This window comes from Cibotium barometz, chromosome 14 (assembly GCF_041138505.1).
Source record: "Cibotium barometz isolate CiBa-2024 chromosome 14, ASM4113850v1, whole genome shotgun sequence".
Classification (NCBI taxonomy): Eukaryota; Viridiplantae; Streptophyta; class Polypodiopsida; order Cyatheales; family Cibotiaceae; genus Cibotium; species Cibotium barometz.
The window spans coordinates 9,523,933-9,535,160 of record NC_141059.1 but is presented as its reverse complement, the minus strand read 5'-3'; the positions used below and the strand labels follow the sequence as shown (position 1 = coordinate 9,535,160).

The following is an 11,228-nucleotide window of genomic DNA, read 5'->3' as shown; positions in this document are numbered from 1 at the left end:
ACTATGCCAAACAAGTCAAAGAAAATTTTGACAGACTACTAAGAGTAGGTTTCATTGTGCTAGTAAAGAAAGCTTCTTGGATATCCCCAATTGTGGTAGCGCCCAAAACAAACATGAAGATCAATAGAGGTACATAATGAACCCTAACTATGCCAAACAAGTGAAAGAAAATTTTGACAGACTACTAAGAGTAGGTTTCATTGTGCTAGTAGAGAAAGCTTCTTGGATATCCCCAATTGTGGCAGCGCCCAAAACAAACATGAAGATCAGAATCTGTGTGGAGTATTGCAAGCTGAATGTCGCACCTATCTCGGATCCCTTTCCACTTCTGTTTATGGACTCTTTGTTGCTAGATGAGGTAGTTGGGAAGGAAATGTACTCATTTCTAGAAGAAGAAAGAAAAAGACAACTAGAAGAGAGACAGAAGCAGGAAGCCGGCTCCAAAAATAGAAAAGAAGAAAAAGCTAGAAGAAGAGAAAAGGAAAAAGAAGGAAGAAGAGAAGAGAAGGAAGGAGGAGGAAGAGAGAAAGAAGAAAGAAGGGGAACAACAGAAAAAGAGAGAAGAAGAAGCTCAAAAGAGCAAGATGTCTACAGGGGCTGGGATTTTCATACCATCGGAACTTTGGCCTTGGGTGGCAACTTTGGCATAGAAAATGTAGGAAGGACCAAGCCACAGCCCCAAGGTACCCAGAGAACTGGGGAGGCGCAACTCCTCACCTAGCAGCTGCACATGAACAAAGGGCTGATGATTGTGGCCCAGAACATTCTCTCTCAAGCCCTCGCCTTCAGTGGAGGCATATGAGTCAAAGGCCTAGGGCACCGTAAATCAGATGTGCACCTTGAATCAACAGCAACATGGGCTGCTCAAAAATGCTGCAGCCAAAGCCAGGGACTTGGAGAATAAAGCATAGATATGGCTCAACATAATGTAGCGATGCAAAAAAATCTCAGTATGGTGGAATAGGACTTACTCTAGCAGAAAGAGCTGAGTGAAGGGAAGAGAAGAACCCTCACCAGCAAGAAAAACATGATCCAAGCTCAAGTGGAAAAGGCTCAAGGCAGAATTAGCAAAAGCTCAAAAGCCAGCCAAGTTCTGGGGTGACACCATCCAATGGTTGAAAAAAGAAGTTCTAGAGAGTACAACAATGTTGGTAGTCACCCAGACGGAGGTCTAAGCCCTGAAGACCCAAGAAGAAGAAGAGATTATGTGCTTTTCGCTTGATGCTAATGCGGCAATCATTAAAACAGAAAAGGCCAGACTCAGCAAAGTGTGGGACCAAGCCTTGGAAGCCCTTCTTGAAATACATGAACAAATGGCTTGTAAAGCTCAAAAGGTCATCCATGACCTAGATGAAGATGATGACATAGACAAGGAGCAGAAACCATAGTAGCAACAACAACAAACAACAACAATGATGACAACGACGACGACGACGACGACGACGACAACAACAACAACAACAACAACAACAACAAAAACAACAACAATAGTAGCAGCAACAAAAACAACCCCCTGCAAGCTAGGGGTCCCCCAAGCCAAGTACTTCCAAAAAGGAGAAACAGGTAAGAAATGAGGACCAGAGCCTGGTAGAAGCCCTGAAGGCCACTTCTTGGAAGGCAGTTCACTAGGAGAAGGAGGCTAAGAAGCTAGTAGAAAGAAATAAGGAACTACATTAGGAATTGCAGGACGCCACACCCTCCCAAGAATATGCAAATTTTTTAAGAGAAGCCTTTGAAGACATAGACAAGGTCAAAACACAGGCAGAAGAATACAAGGAAAAGCTCGAGAAGAGCACAAAGTTTGAAATGGACACAATTAGTCAGCTGAACATGCTAGAATTAGAAATGTAGTACTGTCTAGAAAATGAAGATCAACCCAGAAGAGAAAGGCTTAGAGACTAGGAAGAGTATAAGACATCACTCCAGAAGCAGATAGAGGAGGCATGACTAGTGGGGCGAAAAGGGTAAAATAGACCCAAAAAACAAGATTGCAGTGGAAATTGGAGCTGTTTGAAGTAAAAGAAGAGGTCACCAGGCTATAAGAAGAACTCGCCAAAGTGAAGGGTGATGCGGAATTAGCCATAAAAAACACAAAGATGTTGCCGATTGGTGTGCCAAGGAAAGAGAGAGGAGAGCTACTGGTTGAGGTCTGAAAGCTGCAGGATGCCAACCAAGCTCTAAATAAAGAAAATGAGTGTTTCAAAGATAGACTAGCCAACAGCTCAACTGTCCCATGGTCTGGTCCAGCATGGATAACCCATTGTTTGAAGCCTCCCATGTGAAGTTCTTAGAGCTGTTGAAAACTAACAAAGAGCCAACACCATACTTTCAAAATGCAGATAGAATAAGGTCCATACTGACCAGGAAACCCCTACCTCTAGGACATCCATGCTCTCAATACTTGTTCTCTCAGAATCCGAAGGGAAGGAAGATGCTCCCACTGAGGATACCAAGTGCTGATGTTTAGAAGTGGAGCACTGGAGATCTAGATGTGGAAAAGAAACAAAGCTCGCTTCTAGAACATTTGGTAGAGTACAAAGAAGCCGCACAGTTCGAGTGGAGGCCTATCCCAATGGCAGAAAAGGAAATTCTAAGGGCATACCCTACTCCAACTAGTCGTAAGAGTTTTCAACCTCTGGACTCCCCAGACCAACAACAAGGGTCTTGGGTTCTCAGAAGAGCAGGAAACAAAATTGAAGAGGATGCACAAGTATGCCATGTACTTAGATAATGTGTACATTCCAAATTGCACTCCTCCAGAAATATTCATGAAGTTTAAAGAAAAAATTGTCAAGGGAATGGGTTTCGAAGCATAAGCTCCAGCACCGGGCATGCCAAGTGTTGTGCCTAGTGGCTCAGTGGTGGCGATAGAATGCTCAGTGTAACCACCTTCCACATCGTGAGCACCACCTCGGTACTGCACGTGTGAAGGTGGTAGGCTGTAGCCACCAGAGTAGGCATTGCCAAGATCAAGAAGACTAAGCTTAAAATGATGGCTGGTCACTACTCAAGGTTAGAAGCAAGATGTACGAGTTTGAAGTATGCAGAGGTTGCACGCTATAGTTACCTCACAACTAGTACTGGAAACCAACGATGTGATGCTTAACATAGTCATAGTTCTGAGGGAGTCATAGCCTTGTGTCAAGCAGTTGCTAAAAGTAGTGAGCCTGTACTGATTTTGGAAGTAATATATTAAACAAAAGAACAATGTTGCCATTCATTACATCTCTGTGTACTCTCTGGTATGTGTTGTGAACAAGAGTGTTCTGTCTTTGTTTTAATAAACATGTTGTGCACATGAAAGAGAGTGAGAGAGTTATGTAGTGGAGTGAGAGTGTGTGAAATTCATAAGCGGAGCAGTGTTCTAAGTGTCCCCATGACGACTCTAGAGTTGGTGTTCAAATCTAGAAGCTTTGGCGGGTGGCTACACATCTCCCACGACATTGCCTAACTGGTATGTTACCTTAAATTGCTATCTTGCCATTCCGCTGAGAGGGAAATCAATGAGAAACAACAAGACATCGGTTTGAGATAATAGACGAGCCAGGCAATGCCGTGGGAGATGTGTAGCCACGTGCTAGAGCTTTTGGATTCAAACACCAACTCTAGAGTGGTCATGGAGACACTTAGAACACCACTCTGCTTATGAACTTCATAAACTCTCACTCTACTCTCACTCCTTTACGCAATTCTCTCACTCACTTTCATGTGCACATGTTGATTAAAATAGAGACACAACACTCTTGTTCAACACATAACAGAGAATACATAGAGATATAATAAATGTCCAGTAGCATCTATACAAGTTTTGGATAGTAGTTCTTCATACTACTTATGTGTGGAATAGGTACCCTATTAAACCTTTGTTGGGGCCGAACAATGAGGTGAGTCAGAACGCTAGAGTTGTGGCCTAATCGAGCGCATTTAACACCACAATCATGGCTTAGTTAGGTAACTGTAATGGATTAGCTGGTTAATAGGCCATCATGGATGTAACTTAGACCACAATGCCATCTCTTTTTTTGTAATTGCACATTAAGAAGTATAAAGTTGTAACGGAAATCTATACAGTGGTTTGCTATTAGTTTGTTGTGTTGATCAAAGTATACCATTATATATATCCATCTTTTTAGTCTTTTTGCTTTCAATTTGGTAGTATATATGGGTCGATCCATCTCTTGTAATTGTTTGCATCTCTTGTAATTCGATTTACTCTATATCTTTTGCGTCTTTCTGTATAGATTTTTTGTGTCACGCTGGTGTATGTTGCACGCATAACCATAGAACACTTAGTAGGTTATCGGGTAGTGGTCACTCGACAACACTTTGGCAACCACGATGCTGGAGTCTTCGACTCTCTTACCCACATGCTTTCAATTTTTCACTGGCCATATTTAATACATTCAATGCAACCTCCTTTGCATTTGCAGCTTTCAAAGATTGCATAGCATGCCACCATGATAGCTTTGAGAAAAGCAAGTTTGTTTGCTACCTCCTCTTCAAGAGTGAGCAGGAGCCTTTCATCAAAGCTTGGAGAGTGCAGATTGGATCAATCTCAGTAAACGATCACTTGGGCCCCTGTAGCTTTCATGGCCATCTACACAACCTTTACTAACATCACCATAACCATAAATAACTACAAGTTTGCCAGCAATCATAACATCCATGGCCCTCATAAGGCCATCGAGAAACGAGTGGTGGCACCCGTAAAGGTTTTCAAACTTACTCTTCATGACTGAGTCTGGTCACATCTTGCTCTCAGTCTATTTCCTCATTAGCATCTATAGTAGGCGGTTTCTCAACCCATAAAGGTTTTCAAACTTATTCTTCATGACTCAGTCTGGTCACATCTTGCTCTCAGTCTATTTCCTCATTAGCATCTATAGTAGGCGGTTTCTCAACCCATCTCCTTGCACCATCCTCTGTAGTGTTGACTGGGGATCCTTGAATGTTGGCATGAAAATTAAGGTGATGTTCTCCGAATGAAACATAATTGTTGATATCATAAATGCCAATAGAGGTTGCTAGTCTATGCCCAAAGCTCCAAGATGCCGCTGATACATACTTTGGTAAGTCTCCTGTGGTAAAGGATCATATTTACATTGTAGAGAAGATCTTGGATATTCCTCTGATGCGGAGGTACTGATGGTGGTCTCCTTTAAAACACCCACCAGTCTCTCCTTCATCTCATGGTATTTCTTGGGATCGTGCTTGATCCCATCACACAAAATTGAGAGTACAATCTAGAATTTTGCATTGTGAGTGGAAGAAGGATCTGGGAGCTTTTTGTCGTCCTTGGCATAAGCTTCTTCTGCCTTCACATGAATCAGAAGGGTGACATCTCCACCATCATCAACAATCAAGTCTCGGCCACCTCTTGGACCCCAGTCAAGGGCCACCAATGTGCCTATAGGGTTTCTCCCTTCCAGGCAAAGACACAGGCATTATCACGAGCAATGGCAGTAATGACATGGTCCTGTGTAAGATGTTGCAAGAGCACCAGTGAACCTAAGCACCAAGGGGGTAGTTAGGGTTTCAATCAGAACAACAGTCTGAATGGGGTCATGTGAAGAGATCTAGTCATGCTGGCTCCCTTCAAAGGCTGTTAGGGACCAAACTCAGCACATCAAGACATAAGACCAGGCATTTCAACGGCCATGAGAGGGACCATGTCCTAGTGTATTTGAGGAGGAGGTACTCTACATTCTTGATGCTCTAAAAGTTTCCATCTATCTTTGGGAAAAAGCATTGTTAGAAAAAATTGAGGCTAGGCTAGATAAGGCATGCATGTGCATTGTTAGAAAAAATTGAGGCTAGGCTAGATAAGGCATGCATGTGCATTGAATGCTAAGTATGGCCAATATTGTTGTGACCACGTGAAGTGCAAATTTTTTAAGGGTAAGCATGCAAATAGTGTTTGCATCATGAAGAGATTTAGAGCATTGTAGAATGAGATACTTGCATTGTATGCATCCCTAGAGGAGAGGAAGAGGGGGAGCAAGAACATGGGGGAACAAAATAGGAATCTTGATGGCTGAGAAATCAAAACGGGTTTGGTGGAGTTTGAGGGAGCATGGGAGGATAAGAAGAGCTAGGAGAGCCAGGTGTCCTTGGATGTCCCTAGCCTCACATCGGGATGGGTCCAGTGGGTGGGCAGATGGTCTAGATGATGGTTAAAATAATGCTCATGATAGTTTTTGTATTGGATGTCTGACTCCGACTGTTGACATGTCAGATAGTTAGGAGCTCACCCTGCTGACATGTCAGATAGTTAGGAGCTCACCGTGCTGATTTATTGGAGTCAGATGATTCATGTGCTGATTCCTCTTCTCTATCTCAGTCTATGGTATTGCAGAGGATGCTGACGATACTATTTTGCATATGGATATCTCTATTCTTGATGTGGACGATCCGGAGGAGCTAGCTTTGGCTGGCAATGATACACATGTGAGGGCTCTCTTTGAGTCTATTTTTCAGGTTCCTGATACTCATGTGGAGGTCCCATTTCTTGGGCCTTCTGTGCATGCTTGTGATGACACTCCAAGCACACATGATGGTCATATGTATGTTGAGTTCCAATTTCTGACCCACATGAAACTATTTATGCATGGTCCGATAGTATGTAGGATCCCTTGGTGTAGTCCGTTGTTATGTTTGATGGCCGAGATTTTGCCTATTCAAATTGCTTCCCGACTAATGCCAGCCAGCTCATTTTTGACATTGACATATCCATCTAGTTTTTCTGACTACTGGCCTCCGGATCCAAGGCCAATGCTTCATGCAGAGAAGTAGCATATACTCCATAGTTCTAGACTTTGGATCTTCTTGTGCAGACATGGTTTTATGTTTTCATTTTATATGATCATGTGTGGATGGCATTGTATTTGATGGGTTCCTAGCCTTGGCATGCTACCATAAAAGGGTTGCACTATACTTACACTATGAGATATGTTATGTGCACGACACTGGCATGGCCCTATGCTTGTGGGTTAGGGTCATCTGATTGGGAATCCGACCCATTGGGTGTGACAAGGGTTAGACCGTGTGTGCATGCACTCCATGTGCACACACCCTTTAGTAGGAGGGTAGCATCCACTTATATTAGCACTAAGATAAAGTGGGATTACTTCATTAGGGGTAATTGTCCATTAAAAAAAAGGGGTTGTAGGAATGAGGAGTTGCTGGAGGTTATGTAGGAGAGTGGGGAACACCCATGGAGGTTACATAGGAGAGTGGGGAACACCCACATGATTGAGGGGTTACACTAGAGAGTGGGCTAGTGGGGTAGCCCAAGAGTCACTCAACCATTGCTATATAAAGCACGCCACCCCATTATATCTTGTATGATGTGAAGGGAGATGATAATATGATCCCATGCATATGACCTAATTATGAGTGTTCATTAACTCTTGTTATGCTTTAATTATGTTCATGGGTGTATTAATCTCTCTCTCTCATATCCAATGTAGAGGAAGCTTTAATGGAAACCTATCTTTTTCTTTCTTTATATCTTTCTTTCTTTGCATTAATACCATGTTAGGGAAATTGAAGCCTAGCTAAAGTTGCACACCGGCCCCTCCTCTAGTACCATTCAAATTGACACGGAGATCCTGGTCAAGCTCTCTGATACCGTGTAGAGGATGACCTGACTTGTCAATGGGAGAACCTCATGGACTAGCTCCACCTAATCCTCACGGGCCAATGCAAGTAGCTTGCAATCTGACCAAGGGATGATGTCAACTCGGATGATGAATGAGGATGCTTAATCTGGAGCACCGAGCCAAATGCTAGTCCACCATCAGCCCCAACAACGGCTCCAACCTAGGCCCCACCACCAAAGGGATCGGCTCCTTTTGTGGCACATGACAACCTCCTTCTGAAGATGGAGTAGCTTGGAGTAGGAGCATGCCAAATAAAAGGAGCAAAATGCCAAGCTGACTGCCCTAGGTGAGGCCTCTCCAGGTCCCAGAGGAGTCACTCAACATGCAAAACTTACAACTGGCAATGGCGTCATCCTCCGGGGCAGCCACATCCAGGGAGGACTTTGCCCATGGCCCTATTGAAGGAGCATGCGAAGGTCCTCTAGAAAAACTATGAGGAGCTACTACACAATAGGATGGAAACCATGAAGATGCCCTACAAAGACCAACACAAGTAGGCCACACGAAGGACAGGGGCAAAATATAGGCTCACATAAAGAGCTAAAAACCAAGCTATCAGGAAAGAGGCCCATGGAGTTGGTAGGAGAAGCACCAGGACACACACACAAGGATATCCAATCAACCATCGCTAGCCTTAAAGAGGCCAAGAATGTGACCCTCCGTGCATTGAACTCGCATATGTCCAAACGGAGGTCACTGACATGTGACAAGCAGCAATCAGGCAACAAAGCAATCTCATGCAAACAAAGTAACCTCATAGAAACAATCTGCCAAGGATGTTACTACATGCAGATCCTAGCAAGTGCCAACTTACCCGAACCCGGAGCCTGGCGGAGGATGGACACCTTTTTGTAGGCAACATTCCCTACACCATCAGCCCCTCCCCAACCTCATCCCGGTCTGAACAATTTGAACCAACCTACTGCTGCCAATGATGTTGATGAGATGGGTGGAGTCGAAGACTAGAGCCTCCGAACCTGTGGGATCAGGAATGCGCCTGAGCATGTTAGGGTTAAGAAGTCTACTCACAGAAGAAAATGGTAACCATAGATGTGCATAGCAGAACAAGCACCTATTGGATTTTGGCATCAAGAATGTGCCTAAGATGAGGAGGATGCCACAAAGCATCCAATAGGGTCCCTATCGTCGGGTGATTAACTCCACTATACCGACAACATTAAGGGAGGCTGATGGTTTGAGTCGTCGAATTGGAAATCCGACCCACCGAGTGTGCGAGGTGTTGGGGCTGGAAAACCAAGCGAGTTGGAATGCTAGAGTCATGGTAGCCTAGTCAGGCACATTTAACACCACAATCGTGGGGATCAGTCTCGGTAATAGTAAATGGATAAGCTAGTTAATAGGCCATCATCGATGTAACTCAGCCATGCTTAGAGCACAATGCCATCTCTTTTTTTGTAACTGCACATTAATCAATATAAAGTTGTAATGGAAATATATAAATGCTTGTTGTGCCAAAGAGTCAAGGTAGAGAGAGTCAAGATGCTAGGGAAACTGTAGCCTCTAGACATTCCACAGATGAAGTGGGAATGCATCAGTATGGACTTTGTCACTCGATTACCTTCAGTGCAATCAGGTTACAACTCCATTTTTGTGATAGAAGACAGGCTAACCAAAGTTGCCCATCTGATTCCAGTGATGCATGCGTATGGACTTTATCACTGGATTACCTTCAGTGCAATCAGGTTACAACTCCATTTTTGTGGTAGAAGACAGGCTAACAGAAGTTGCCCATCTAATTCCAGTGAAAGAAACATACTCTGCAGTGGATGTTGCCAGAGTTTTTCTTAAGGAGATCTTCAGATTGCATGGTTTGAAAAGATGCAGGGGAGAAGAGAGCTTGAGCTCTTGTAAGCACACACACACTCACAAAACCCTAATAGAGAACACACAAGGTGAGAGGCTAAAAATCTTCTTCTTCTTCACTCAACACTCAACACACCATATACAAAGAAAAGAGTACACCCATATGAAAAGGTACTCAACCAAATACATACTAGGGTTCTCTATAGTGTGAACCCAACTAAATGAGCTGGCGCTATAACTATGCCAGTATCTAGAATGGCTGTCACACAGCCTCTCATCCCACTGGCCGCATATCACCCATGATCTCACTAACCATGCCAGTGGTATAAGTGTGGGGCCTATCCCCGGTCATCAGTGTCCACCGCCTCACTAGATGAGCTCGATATCTCAACACTCCCCCTCGAGCTCAACTCCATCTCATGTACACCAAGCGAAGCCCTGAATCTGCGAAGCTTCTCTGTACCCAATGCTTTGGTGAACATGTTAGCTACCTGATCCTATGTGCTGATATAAACAAGGTCAACATCTCCGGCAAGACCTTCTCTTTGACAAAATGGTAGTGGACCTCTATATGCTTCGTGCAAGCATGATAAACTGGGTTCGTGGCCAACTGTATACTACTAATGTTGTCACAGAAAATGACAACTTGTCTATCCACTGATAGACCCAAATCTACAAGTAGCTTTCTCAACCAAGCTACCTCACATGCTGCCATAGCAGCTCCCCTGTACTCGGCCTCTGTATACTGGATAGAGCAACCGTAGGCTGCTTCTTGCTACTCCAAGTCACAGCAGCACTCCCCAAAGAAAACATGAAGCCACTAGTAGATCTTCTATCTGAGATACTACCAGCCCAATCAGCATCTGTGTACCCATGTACACATATCTCTGTCCCAGTTTCACAAAATAGTCCACAATGCAAAGTAGACCTCACATACCTCAGTATGCGTCTCAATGCATCCAAATGCAGCTTCCGAGGAACTGCATAAACTGACTCGCCAACCCAACAACATAGCTCAAATCTGGCCTGGTGATCGATATGTAGATCAAGCTTCCTATGATGCACCTATACATAGTAGGATCCTCCAAAATCTCTCTTGAATCTACACTCAACTTGCCATTCTGATCCAATGGCACTGAGATAGGCTTACAGCCTGTCATACCATACTTGGACAACATGTCCAAGCCAGATTGTCTCTGTAGTAATCCAATACCATGTGGTGACCTAATCACCTCAATGCCCAAGAAATATCTGAGCTGCCCCAGATCCTTCATCTCAAACTTTTGTCTAAGCAAGATCTTTACATCAAAGATCTCTGCATCATGGTCCCCCGTAATGATCAAGTCATCTACATAGATGACAACAAGCACAACCCCTCTATCACTGTGTCTCACATACAGTGAGAAATCTGCCTTGGCTGCATGAAAGCCAATAGTGACAAGATATTCAGAAATCTTGTCAGACCATGCTCTTGGTGCTTGTTTTAAGCTATACAAGGCTTTCTTCAACCTGCACACATGCTCGGGGTGACTCACATCCTCATAACCAGGTGGCTGCAGCATATACACCTCTTCCTAAAAATCCCCATGCAAGAATGCATTCTTTACATCCATATGATATAAAAACCATTGCTTTGACATAGCCACCACCACTGCTATCACAACTCTCACTGTTGCCATCTTGGCAACTGGGCTGAAAGTTCCCTCATAATCAATGCCATATGTGTGTGCATATCCTTTGGCT

The 11,228-nt window shown here is 43.8% G+C and overlaps 1 pseudogene; it reads right to left on the bottom strand.

Annotated features, from left to right (window-relative positions):
• Positions 1-4,488: 4,488 nt before the first annotated feature.
• On the bottom strand, positions 4,489-5,671 carry LOC147631648 (adenosylhomocysteinase 2 pseudogene; annotated as a pseudogene).
• Positions 5,672-11,228: the final 5,557 nt, after the last annotated feature.